Genomic DNA, 13,901 nt, shown 5'->3' with positions numbered 1-13,901 from the left:
AGAGTTATTTATTTCTTATACATAAGGTATTAACAGTATGCAGTAGAAGTTAGAAAAAAACAAGCAATAACAAAAGAACTTCCATGATGCTGAATTCGGCATTAAATAAATGCAAGACAAGAAACATATCAGTCACAAAAATGAATTTGAAAATTATGCTACAAAAACGCGAGAATCGTGATTTTTGCATTTTTTACTCAGGATGTATCAAGGAGCTGAATTTGGCACATCTTGGTAACAATATACTCGCCTAATCGGAAACTAGGGACCCAGCCTTTGGGGAGTCCCCGGCTCGAAATCAGTACAGTGTGTTTTATAAGAGTTTTAGGGGGAGGAGGGCAGGGTCGTGCACAGAGGGGAGAAGGGACACCTGTTGGCCCGGGCCCGAGCTTAAATGGGGCCCAATATTTTTAAACCTAGGGTTGAAAATATGGGTAAACATTATGGAGGGGGCCCAAAAAAAAAGCAGTTGTGGCAGAACCAAAATTTCTGTGCACGCCTCTGGAGGAGGAAGTGCACAGAAGTCAGTTTGGTAGACTTGAAAAGTCTACCGAACTGACAAAGGGCCTGCCTTGACCCTGGACTGCCCTGAATTGAATTGGGAAAGGGAGCAGGAAGTCCTAATTAAAGGTCTAAATTTCAAGTGTGCCTTGCAGCTAATGAGAACTAGAACTGCTTTTTCTGTACTTCTTCAAAATATTATAAATTTTGAATAGTAGCAAAATTAAGAATTAAAAAAAATTGTTATTTTCTTTTTCTGACAATAGGAATTTAAAAAAGGAAAAAAAAACCTTCTTCTGTTTTACGGTACAAAACATTTTGGGTTTCGGGGGGGGGGGGGGGACCGGGCCCCTCAGGCCCCCCCTCTGGATACGGCCTTGGCCAAAATGTTCGTGTTTCTTTCATTTGTAAAAATAACAACTACGCGGTAAGCAAACTCAAAAAAATTCTGCTTGTCACAAACTAGCTATGCCATATGCCTCTGTTCATTGCAGTACAAATTTAACGATAGTGATGACGATGAAGGCATTGAATTGAGAAAATGATGCATTTAATTGTTAAATCGAGATTTTGTCAATAGATGGAGTTAGTTGTCGTCTTTTGTCAGAATGGTAGGAAAGTAAATTTGTTAACATTAGACGCTGGTTTCAAATGCTGGAATGAATCTTTGCCGTTAAAAAAAAAAAAAAAAAAAAATGAGCTGAAGAGATTTCGAACGATTTCAGCCATACGTTAGTTTAAAAGTTGATTAAAATTATCACTTCATTTGATTTTTTAAAATTTACCTAAAGGAGAGTAGAGTGGAATGGGAAAGCGCCAAATTTATCCCAAAACTAAATGGGAACAAGTATTTATATTCTGTTAGTAAATGCAGCGAAAAGAGTCTAAAGCTGCTAAATCAACTAAGCAAGATAGGAATTTCTTTTCACGTTTTATTTCGGCATAACTGCAGCGGTGCCAGGGGAGGATGCGGACTTCCATTTAAGAGGTTGGGAGGGGGGGGGAATCACGAGGAAGAATGAACCCTCATCCTGTGAACGAATTAATGGTTTTGGTTCAAAAACTTTATGAAACTGCTTAGATGTCAATATTAAAGAACCGAATCGGCCAAGAATAAGGCACCTAATCAGACCCCAATTAAGATATGATAGTCGGGGGGCTACGGGGGAAGAAACTGCAAATTGTGATAAAATTATGAAACTTGGCTTGCTTGTAGACATTGTATAAACAAAAATTTTAGGAAGGGGAGGCATTCCAAAATCCCCCCCAAACCCCCCCTGGCGGCCATTTTTGGTCCAAAATATAAAAAAGACGATTCTTTTTAAATTTTCGTTATTATAATTTTTTAAATCATTGGTTGTGTCATTCTATGGATGTTTATTACATTTTTTACTATTTAAAACTCCAAAAAATGTCTAATTTCAGAAATAACTTCACAAAAAGTGGTTTAAAAAAAAAAAAAAAAAAAACATATTTTTAAATTGTGAGTTCCCTGAAGTGATTCCCCCCCCCATAACATAATTACAGGTTTCTGAATTTGAAGATACATTACATTAGTGTTATATCAAAGTAGGGTTCCAGTTATCCGAACTCTAATTGCCCGAACTGTCCAATTATCCGGTCATGATGCCCCTCGTTTTAAATGACTGAGCACACATAATTGAAACTATTTGCGAAGGGTATAATAGAATAAGGACTTGAAGAAAAAAGGGAGAAATTAATTTCAAGACAACATAATTCGAAAAGAAAGAAATTTAAAGTTGAATTTTAAATTTCTGTTCTATATTATTATTACTATTGTTGTTGTTGTTAATTCTCCGTCACCCAATTGATCATCAGTAAGCTTTTTCTTATTTTATATATATATATATAAAACCATATATATAAACAAATTCAAGTTTTGGAGCACCGTATTAAAGCTGGTGCTTTTAAAATTAAAGTTTATTAGGTCATAGATGTCAACCAACTTTAGTATTTTTACAGAAACTTTGAAGGAGTTGATTTTGTGAGTGTGTGTGTGTGTGTGTGTGTGTGTGTGTGTGTGTGTGTGTGTGTGTTTTTCATTTTATTGCTGTACGCTATACATATTGTTACAAATTCTGTAAATAGTAATTATTGTAGGAACGTAACCTGTAAATAGTTTCCCGTAAAGAATATACAACCCCTTTTTCATTCGGCTAAATTATACGACCCCTATTTTCTTTCTTTTCATTGATAACGGTCTACTACTTTAAAGAAGCGTGTGGAATATTTGAGAGATTTCTTTTCGGTGTGTATGTAAACCGTTAGCGATGGATAAAAAGTGAGTTTCGATTGAGATTTTCGAACTGAGTGCATTTTTGCTCTGTTTACTGCGAGGCATTTCGCTGTGTTGTTTTCGTATTTGGAAGTAAATACGTGTGTAAACGTTGAGTTTACGGTGTTGTGTGATAATTGCTTAATTGCTGATGAATAATTTAGCAGTTGTTGAAGATCTTTCCTGTATATAGTGTAAATAAATCTCCTGTGTTTTTATCAAGAACTGTGTCTTCATTTCAAGAAAGTGGAAGTCGCACCGAATCCGTTACAATTGGCGCCCAACGTGGGGCTTCTTCTGGACTTTCTTGGAGTAAGTGTGACTTTGGACATTTTTTCATAAAGACTGTTTGAATTTATAGACTTTGTTTTTATGGTGATTACTCGCGCAATGGATAACCAATTAAAACAACTTCTGGAAGCAATTAATGCTGCGAAAAGTGACTTGGCTGAAAGTTTGGCGGCTAATCAAGAGCAATTAAAAAATGATATGGCGGCTAATCAAGAACAATTAAAAAGTGATTTGACTGCAAGTTTTACTGCAAATCAAGAACAATTAAAAAATGACATTGCGGCTAATCAAGAACAATTGAAAAATGAATTAGCGACTAACCAAGAACTGTTAAATAGTGATTTAACTGCTAAAATTACTACAAGTCACGATGAAATGAAAAGTGACCTAACGTCGATGAAAACCATGATGGAGAATCAACTAACCGCCATGGGAGATAAAGTCGATGCTCTGGAAGAAAAATTTGATACTGTGGAAGAGCGCATCGCCAATATGGAAAATAAGTTGGAAGAAGAGGACAAGAAATTGACTTCATTTAAGGAAGAAATAATTAAGGACGTGGAAAGGAGATTGGCGACCGCGGAAAGCAGCTCTGTACAGTTTGGCGCTCCCACATCGGTTGCTCGACCGTCCATTAAACTTGCCACATTTGATGGGAAAACTTCGTGGCAGGTTTACAAAACTCAATTCATGATAGTGGCGGAAGCGAACGGATGGGACTCTGCTACCAAGGCCTGCCATCTTGCAGCATCCCTGAGAGGTGACGCAGCGGACATTCTTCAGACCCTTCCGGACAGCCAGCGCCTGGATTTCGCCGTCCTCACATCTGCGTTGGAGCTTCGCTTCGGTGAGAAGTGCCAGAAAGACTTCAGCCGACTCCAGTTGAAGTCCCGTTTCCAGAAAACCGGGGAAACCCTGCAAGAGCTAGCGGCGGACGTCGAGAGACTGTCTCATCTTGCTTTTTGCGACTGTCCTGCGGATGTTCGAGACAACCTGGCACTCAACTACTACATAGACGGGGTTCGAGATCCGGAAATCCAGAAAGCTCTACGGATGGCGGATGTCAAAGACCTGAGTTCTGCTGTTGTGTATGCGATGAAGTTGGAGGCCGCCCAGCAAGCAACCCGCAAGGATCGCCATTCAATCCGCGGCGTGAAAACTGATGAGCCTGATCCGGTTTCGTCTCGCTTTGCTGAACTGGAAAAGCAAATAAAAGAAATTGCAGGAATCCTCAAAAGGACTTCGGCTCCCAAGTACCAAAATGGACAATCATTTAAGTGCTGGAAATGTGGTGGCGAGGGTCACTTACGAAGAAACTGTGAAGCTCGTCAAGAAACCAGAGGGAAGAGCACCTCTCCCTCGCAGGTCCAGGAAAACTAAGCCATGGCAATCTCGCGGGGCGGAGGTCGCCAAATTGGAATGAGCCCCATCTTAAAGTTTTCCAGATTTCATCGACGAGTGGTGGCAGTAATGGACTGTTTGTTTACGCATACGTAAACGGGTTTCCCTGCGAACTGATTATTGACACTGGAGCCAATGTTACAATCATTAGAACAGATGTGGCTCGTCAATTTGGACTCAACATTCTTTGGACGCCGCCCTGCGTTACCCTCCAAACTGTGACAGGTGACAAGATCGAGATTGAAGGTAAAGTAAACTTAGAAATTGTGTTTGGAAATGCCACTTACCATCATACGGCATTCGTTGCTGCTATCACGGACCCCTTCATTCTCGGATTGGACTTTTTAAAGAAGTATGACTTCAACCTCGACTTCAAGACTAATGAGCTGCACTCGATGAGAGAAGACATAGCCGTTTTCCCCGCAGAAAGTGATGTAAAATCCGCTCATCAAATAATAGCCCAAACAGATTTATCGATTCCCTCAAGGTCAGAATCATTAATACCTGGCTCCATTGAAGAAAGCAGTAGTTTTCGATTTGGACTCATTGAATACCCTAACCTAAGCAACAACCTAAAAGGAGTGCTGGTAGCATCTACGCTTGTGGACCTTTCCAAGGATGTAATTCCTGTGAGAGTCGCCAACGTGAGTGAAAGGCCCAGGAATATCCGAAAAGGTGATGTGTTGGCAACTTGTACTCCAGTAAACTGCATCATTAGAAGAATCAATTCCCCTGAGACTGTGTCTTCTGAGTCCTTGACATCGAAGTTAATTGGGAGTGCGCCGTTATCGAATGATCAAAGAACTGCTGCGGAACAATTGGTGGACGACTTCAAGCATCTGTTTTCATCTACATCGGAGGATGTGGGCCGGACGGATTTAACGCAGCATAGGATCTATACTGGAGAACACCCCCCTATTAAACAGCATCCAAGACGACTACCGTTTGCCAAGAAGGAAGAGGTCGAGACCCTCCTGAAAGAGATGCAGGAGAATGATGTCATCGAACCCTCGTCCAGTCCTTGGGCCTCTCCCATCGTCTTGGTCCGAAAGAAAGATGGTTCCACCAGATTTTGTGTCGATTACCGACGGCTGAATGAAATCACCAAGAAAGACAGTTACCCTCTTCCCCGGATAGACGACACCTTGGACACTCTTTCCGGACACAAGTGGTTTTCGACCCTGGACTTGAAGAGCGGCTACTGGCAGGTTGAGATACACCCTGATGACCGAGAGAAGACAGCGTTTACAACTGGACAAGGCTTATGGCAGTTCAAAGTGATGCCCTTCGGCCTCTGCAATGCACCAGCTACGTTCGAGCGTCTTATGGAGACAGTGTTAAGAGGACTTTCCTACGAATCCTGTCTGGTCTACTTAGACGATATCATCATCGTGGGACGCAGTTTCGAAGAACATCTGGCAAATCTTAGGAAGGTGCTGCAAAAGCTTAAGGAGGCCAATCTGAAGTTAAGCCCGTCCAAATGTAATTTGTTCCGCCGGGAAGTGAACTACCTTGGTCACATCATCTCTTCTGAAGGTGTACAAACCGATCCAGAGAAGGTATCTGCGGTCAGGAGTTGGAGTCGTCCCGAAAACATCCATCAGTTGCGAAGTTTCCTGGGGCTCTGCACGTACTACAGGAAGTTTGTGAAGGGTTTTTCCAACATTGCACGGCCTTTGCATAAGCTGACGGAGAGCAAGCAAAGGTTTGAATGGTCCAAAGAATGCGAAGATGCATTTCTACGACTGAAGGAGGCTTTAACATCAACGCCTATCCTCGCCTATCCTCAGCCTGAAAAATCCTTCATCCTGGACACTGATGCGAGCAACGAGGGCATCGGAGCTGTTTTATCCCAAGAAATAGACGGAAATGAACATGTCATCGCTTACTGGAGCAAATGCTTATCAAAGTCGGAGCGAAATTACTGCGTCACCAGAAAGGAGTTACTGGCCATAGTGAAAGCTGTAGAACACTTCCATCATTACCTCTACGGCCGAAAATTTCTGCTTCGGACAGATCATGCCTCGTTAACTTGGCTTTTGAACTTCAAGAATCCAGAAGGCCAGATAGCCAGATGGATAAAGCGGCTCCAGGAATATGACATGGAGATCAAGCATCGAAAAGGGTTATCTCACGGTAATGCTGACGCTTTATCAAGGAGACCCTGTCCTGAGAACTGCCACTATTGTTCCCGAATCGAGAAACAGGATGGAACGACTAGCCCTACCGCCTATCAGGTGACAGTGACTCCAACATCATCAGAACCTGATCCATGGAGTGATGACCAAGTTCGAAAAGATCAACTTGAAGACCCCGACATAAAACCAATTTTAGAGTTCATGGAAAGTGACAGTCGACGCCCTAGCTGGCAGGACGTTTCCATCTTCAGTCCTGCAACAAAAAGATACTGGGCTTTATGGAACTCGCTCCATTTACGGAACGGCGTGCTACACCGAAAATGGGAATCTGACGACGGCAAAACATCTAGGTGGCAGTTACTACTTCCCCGATCAAGGATTTCAGATGTTCTGAAAGAAATACATAGTAGTGCGACTGGAGGACATTTTGGTGTCTTGAAAACCCTCAATAAAGTTCGGGAACGCTTCTTCTGGAGCAAGGCGAAGGATGACGTGGAGAAGTGGTGCCATTCGTGTGACGCCTGTGCTGCTCGTAAAGGACCGAAGAAAAGAAGCAGAGGGAAGCTACATCTGTACAACGTTGGAGCTCCTTTCGAGCGAATTGGGATCGACATCCTGGGTCCTCTACCAAGAACTGCTGATGGGAACAAATACATTCTTGTTTCCATCGACTACTTCACCAAATGGCCGGAAGCATATCCCATTCCAGATCAAGAGGCTACCACCGTAGCAGAGACTCTAGTCCAACATTGGATCTCGAGATACGGAACACCTTTGCAGATTCATTCCGATCAAGGGAGGAATTTCATCTCTGCTGTGTTTAAGGGCCTATGTCAAATTTTCGGAATTGAGAAAACTAGGACAACACCACTACACCCACAATCGGACGGCATGGTGGAGAGATTTAACCGCACAATCCTGAATAATCTCTCGCTTATGGTATCCAGAAATCAACAGGATTGGGACAAGAAGCTACCTTTGTTCCTGCTGGCCTACCGCAGTGCTGTCCACGAGACTACCGGATACGCCCCATCTCAGATGCTCTTCGGACGAGAGCTTCGGCTACCTTGTGATCTCGTCTTCGGTCGTCCTCCGGATGCGCCTTCATCGCCTGAGGAGTACATCCAGGATCTCCAGGCCCGGTTGGAAGACGTTCATAACTTCGCACGAGAGCGAATCAACATCGCGGCGGAGAAGATGAAGACCCGATACGACACAAGGTCTACTGGACATGAATTCAACGACGGCGACAAGGTTTGGTTATGGAATCCCATCCGACGGAAAGGTCTTTCACCCAAATTGCAGTCGCATTGGGATGGACCCTACAAAGTCGTTAACCGACTAAATGACGTCGTAGTGAGGATCCAAAAATCACCTAATGCAAAACCTAGGGTTGTACATTATGATCGGTTAGCCCCATACTATGGCCATAGTTCATGAGTATTACGTAAACAACCATGGTTGATAACATAAAAGTTGTAGATAATTTTTGCTTTTAATGTTTAGTAATATTTCTTGTTATTATTGTGTTTTCTGTATCTGTTAGTTATTAATTAATGTGTATATTTGTAAACTTGTGATAGAGGTTTCGCACCCTTTCTGGGGATTGTACTGCCCGGGACGTGCAGTCCTTGGGAAGGGGGCAATGTTACAAATTCTGTAAATAGTAATTATTGTAGGAACGTAACCTGTAAATAGTTTCCCGTAAAGAATATACAACCCCTTTTTCATTCGGCTAAATTATACGACCCCTATTTTCTTTCTTTTCATTGATAACGGTCTACTACTTTAAAGAAGCGTGTGGAATATTTGAGAGATTTCTTTTCGGTGTGTATGTAAACCGTTAGCGATGGATAAAAAGTGAGTTTCGATTGAGATTTTCGAACTGAGTGCATTTTTGCTCTGTTTACTGCGAGGCATTTCGCTGTGTTGTTTTCGTATTTGGAAGTAAATACGTGTGTAAACGTTGAGTTTACGGTGTTGTGTGATAATTGCTTAATTGCTGATGAATAATTTAGCAGTTGTTGAAGATCTTTCCTGTATATAGTGTAAATAAATCTCCTGTGTTTTTATCAAGAACTGTGTCTTCATTTCAAGAAAGTGGAAGTCGCACCGAATCCGTTACAATATACTTTGGCAACTCTACTGAATGGTTACCAATTTTTATTCAAGATCTTTTTCTTTAATCCACAAACCTTCCAGACGTACACAAAGTCTTTGAAAAAGGAACGTTTTCTTGTAAAAAAGACAATGAACGTGTTTTCTGTAATTGGATCGGACCATGCTTCGCAAAACAATGCGATAGTGAAAGGAGATGGTGGGGCTATTGGAGATACATTGTGACGCCATTGTCTATGATGGTTCTTTCATCATTCACATAAAACGACTTAGGACAGAAAATTTTTCGGTGGAGTATCTGCATTCTTTTCAGGATACAACAAGTAAGACATATGCGAGGAATAAGAGAAAGATATCATTTTAGAGAAAATGGTTTGCTTTCTAAGAACTGGTTCAGTTTCTACTAAACGCAGATAAGACAGAATTGTTTTCTATGATTGCACTAGCTATATGATCTTATGTTTGCTCTTAATGATGTGACGGTGATTTTCATCGAATAAGACATCTCTAGTGCCATAAAATCACGAAGAATCTAATTTCTGGATCTTCGTTCATGTTTTGCATGCTGCAATAAGAGGACACATGAGCATATTCGTTGGAACTGTTGACAACGATGCTTCCATCAGGTGTACAAAAAGAGGATGAAGAAGATTTTGGAGCTGGAAAACACTTTCGACTTATATTACTCCAAGACTTAGCGTACAAATTCGGTCAGCAAAAATCAGTTGTTCTAAGAGAATTCCACTCATTCTCAGCGGAACTCCCATGGTTACCTCTTTTCATGCAGGTCGGAAAAAAGTGACGATGTGGAAATGATGAAAAGACTATCCTGATGTTATTGGTGTATTTTCATATATGTATCCTAACCTAAAAAAATGCACACCTAATTGAAAATTTCAAATATCTTAGCGATTCATTAATCTTTGCTACTACTCATCTGCATGCAACTTGTCGTCCGTAAATGAAGCTGGAAACTTTTTCCACCAGCGAACACTGATCAATGAATAACTTACCACCCACAGCTGAAGCCCTAAGGCAAGTTATTTAGGGCTTATTAAAGTGGACATCAGTGGGGCAGTATGTCCAAAAATTTAGCCTTAACTTCAATTTATGATTGGGGTTTTACAGTAACTGATGAAAAGCACGTTCTTATTTGTTTGAGCTTGCCCGAAGTTTCAAGTTCTTGCTGAAAGCGAATTTACGTTATGCAAGTGTAAAAAAACCTGCTGTCATTTTACTTGTGGCTGCTTCAAAAATGGACTTATCTAAACACCTATGTGTAACTACTGCAATGGAAAATGTTATGTACTTGTGTAAATTACTTGCAAATTCAAACGTTTTAAATTGCCTTCTATATAATCGTTGTATGCATCACTTAATCAGATTTGTATTGCAATTTAGTTGTAGTTTTTGTAACCGTGAATTATATTTCAAGAAATAACAATTTTACTAATAATAAAAATATTGCTAGCTTTATTAACATAGCACTAAATTTCTTATTGTAGTAATTAAATATTTCTTCCTCTTACATGGTTTAAAACATAGAACAAACGCCTCAAATCGTCGAATGAGGAAAAAACTTGAAACTTGTTTTAAATTGTTTAATAATAATAAAGATTGGAGTTCTGTAAAAATAACGTCCGTGCCTCCTCCCCCTTATTTCAAGTGCACATATGACTGCTAAAACTGCAGAATGTGAGTGAAACTTCCAAAAAATTGCGTACTTCATTTCCAAGTGTTTGAAGTTTTTTTTTTCACAGATAATGAAAATTGATTTTGTTTTAACTAATCAAAGTGCTGTATTTATTCTTAAACAACAATTCAAATGTTTGTTTCAAGTTTTGAAAAATTACTAGCTTTTGTTTACGGATTTTAATTTCTAGTTTTATTCTTAGTTTGTAATCAATTTTTAATCGTAAATTCTAAAACATAGGTTTGGATTTTCTGATGTTTCGGATTTCTAGGGTTCGGATTATTGGGTTCTACTGTAAATGAATTGATTTTCCTTAACACAGTGCTTTAAAATGCATAAAAAACATTTCTCAAACGACCCCTCAAGAAATGTTAAAGACTTTGATTACTTAAAGTTTTGTTTCAAAAAATCAAGTTTTAAAAATTAATTTTAAAATTAGGAGGTTTAGAGATATTTTGATGACTTTTTACGCTTTAGTAAGCATAATAGAAGGAAAAGAAAGCCATGCCCAAAAGAAGATACAGTGGGTATTTTTCAAAAAATAAAAAAGAAAAGTAGTTTTGGATTTTTGACCAAAACTGGCTGCCATGGGGAGGGGGATTTGAATTGCTTCCCCTTCCAAAAATGTTTTTAGTACATTGTCTACATGCATGCCAAGTTTCATGATTTTATCACAAAATGCAGTTTCCGGCTATATTTTCTACCATAGCCCCTCTACTATGAGGGAACCAATGCCAAATAATTTTTTGAGGCCCCCAGTATTCAAACTAAAATTTTAAATACAGTGCCGGCAAAAAAAGAAAAAAAAAATTACATTTAGTTGGAGATTAAAAACTTTACATGCGAACTTCTTATCATGATTTTATTTAGCATGCACTCTAGTTATTTAGCCAAATACCGAATATTCGGCCAGATTGTAGCCGAATATTTGTTATTCGGTCAATTCACAAGGGAGCATGCCAAGTAAAATCATGATAAGAAAACGTTATGTTACGTTTTTAATTGCCAACGAAACGTAATTTTTTTTTGTTTCCAGCACTGTGCAAACTATCTATAGTTTATTTTTATATTTTCGTGAAAGTAACTTTTATACCCACGGAGATATAAGCATTTCTTTCAAAAATGCAAACTTTACTTTAAGGTTTTCGGCTCATAGCCCGCAGAGTTTTCCGTCAACTGTTACTAAACTTTCAGATTATTTGACAGCATAGAAGAGAAACATAATAACAAAATTTGAAGTTAAAATATTGAAAATTTGTTGAATTAGGGGGCGTGGCCGTTGAAGTTGATTTTTTTTTCTTCATTTTGTAAACTTGCGCTACATTATTGACTTTTATTGACTGATTATTGATAACATGACTTTTAAAAATGGAATTTGGCATCAAGAATTGGGACGGATGGCCACTATGGACTTTCTCGTTCCTTTTCAAATTTAAATTTTTATGAAATAAGATGGAAAAAAAGTGAGATAAAAATTTATTTGGAATTTTTAGTTTTTACTTTCGTGAAATCAATCAATCTACCCTATAAAATTCAATGTTCAATCCATCATTATTACTTTACCCTGAAAAGTGAGGATGCAAGATCCCCTTAATTTTGGATGTGAGGGCGCAGTTGCCCCTCTTGTCCCCCCTCCTCGTATGAGCCGCCTATGGGGGCATCATGACTTCCATGACCCTCTCCCTTGTATCCCATCCCTGAGCGCTGCCCTATTCCCCCCGACTTTCGCGCTCACCACAAAAAAAAAAAAAGTCACGTTCGCAGTTTTCTTCTCTTTAAATGTAACTAAAGTTATTAAAATATAATTCAATGGCTATTAATCTTTATTACTTTTGTTTTCTAAATTGTTTTGTTATTAGGTTTCATATCTAATCAATAGCATGTTAGTAAATCACGCATATAGGAGTAGTTACGTATTTGACTTTCATAAATTCGAAATATTTATTTAGTTTCGGAATGTCTTGTAAGTTTAAATCTAATAAGCAACGACTACCATCTTCTGTGAATCCCCTGTAGCTTACGTTCCCTAAAAAATCTATTTATTTCTTAAGATTTTGCAAAGTCAAATACAACAAGTAGCAGACAAAAGTTAAGTCCGTTTCTCTGAAAACCATTAGCATCAAGAATCAAGATGAGCATGTTTTCAGGAAAGAAAACGTTCTTTTAGTGCGCTTTTCACAACTAAGAGAAAAGTAAAACATCCATCCGAAGTGCTCCGTTAAGCATAGAAAAATAGAAAAAAGTAGGCAAAGGTTAGGCAAGTCAAAAGCATTTTTCTTATTCTGGCGCACGTAAAAGCACGCAGCAGCATAGATCAGAGTTTTAAGCCAGTATCAGCCGCAGAAATTATTAAGTTTAAAAATTACACCTATGAAGTAGCAAAAGAAAAATATAATTAGACACCGAATTGTAGCACTTTAATAGATTTATTTCAGAATGAAACTAAAATTCAGATTTTCCATATTAAAGAAATCATATGCGAATTCGCATGAATTACAGGTACATTTTCACCAGCGCAGCAAAATTAAACTGATGCAAACAGCTAAACTAGTGAGATCTAGATTTTTATCACCGAAAGCTTCAATAGCAATTGATACTTTATCTTGCAAGCAAGCGCCTGTTCATTTCAAAAAGGTAATTTGCTTGTTCCTCCAACTTTTACGGAAGAGTTTTGGCAACTTAATTACGTTAATATTTTGAAATCATTTTTATTAACCCGGCATAGTTACCAAATTAATGGTACCATATTTGACCTATATTTGAATATTTTGTTCGTTGAAACGTGAAGATACTCGTAAAAAATGAAACTGAAAATAAGTAACTAAATAAATAAAAAAATCTTTGAATGATTAAAATTCTCATTTGATAGTTAAATGGACTCATGAGTTGAGATTTTTCTACGTTCAAAATCATTGGTAATATCGTAATATCCTTATATAATTTTAAATTTAATTTTTTTAACGGTATTTAGGCCAATAAACTTTAATATGTATTGAAAACATTAATACATGAATGAAATGTCTAAATTGAAAAGAAAACAAAATCTCCAATGTGTAGGAGTGGTTGATCAATGATAATATAGTTGTTGAATATTTTCTAGGTTTAAAAATGGGCGGATGTATCCATAATTATTTTTCAACTTCGTTTCATATCGATGTTCATGAAAATTAACCTTGCTCTTAACAATGCCCAATGACTGAAAATGGCAACATGGTTACCGGTTACAATCAGAATATCATGATTACGTAATAATTTTTGTAAGATTTTCCTTTTTAGACAGTGCATAATGAAAGGGCTCACCTTTTTACACAGATGTTACCCTTATACGTATGTATTCTCTAAATAAATGTTTTCTTACACCTCTCTAACGCCGTTTCAATGGGGGAAAAGTAACGTCATAACACTCCTGGAACCACGTTATAGGAATGGTGAATAAATCACATTGACGGATATGCTCAAGAAT

At 38.6% G+C, this 13,901-nt stretch overlaps 1 protein-coding gene across 1 annotated transcript in view; it reads right to left on the bottom strand.

The window, feature by feature from the left end:
• Positions 1-13,901, bottom strand: part of LOC129220822 (voltage-dependent T-type calcium channel subunit alpha-1G-like) — a 188,240-nt gene that overhangs the window by 25,213 nt on the left and 149,126 nt on the right. The gene's annotated exons all lie outside the window — the stretch shown is intronic.

The sequence above is a fragment of the Uloborus diversus genome, chromosome 4 (genome assembly GCF_026930045.1).
Source record: "Uloborus diversus isolate 005 chromosome 4, Udiv.v.3.1, whole genome shotgun sequence".
In the NCBI taxonomy this organism is placed as follows: domain Eukaryota; kingdom Metazoa; phylum Arthropoda; class Arachnida; order Araneae; family Uloboridae; genus Uloborus; species Uloborus diversus.
The sequence above is the reverse complement of the archived record's forward strand: the minus strand, read 5'-3'. Positions and strand labels throughout refer to the sequence as shown.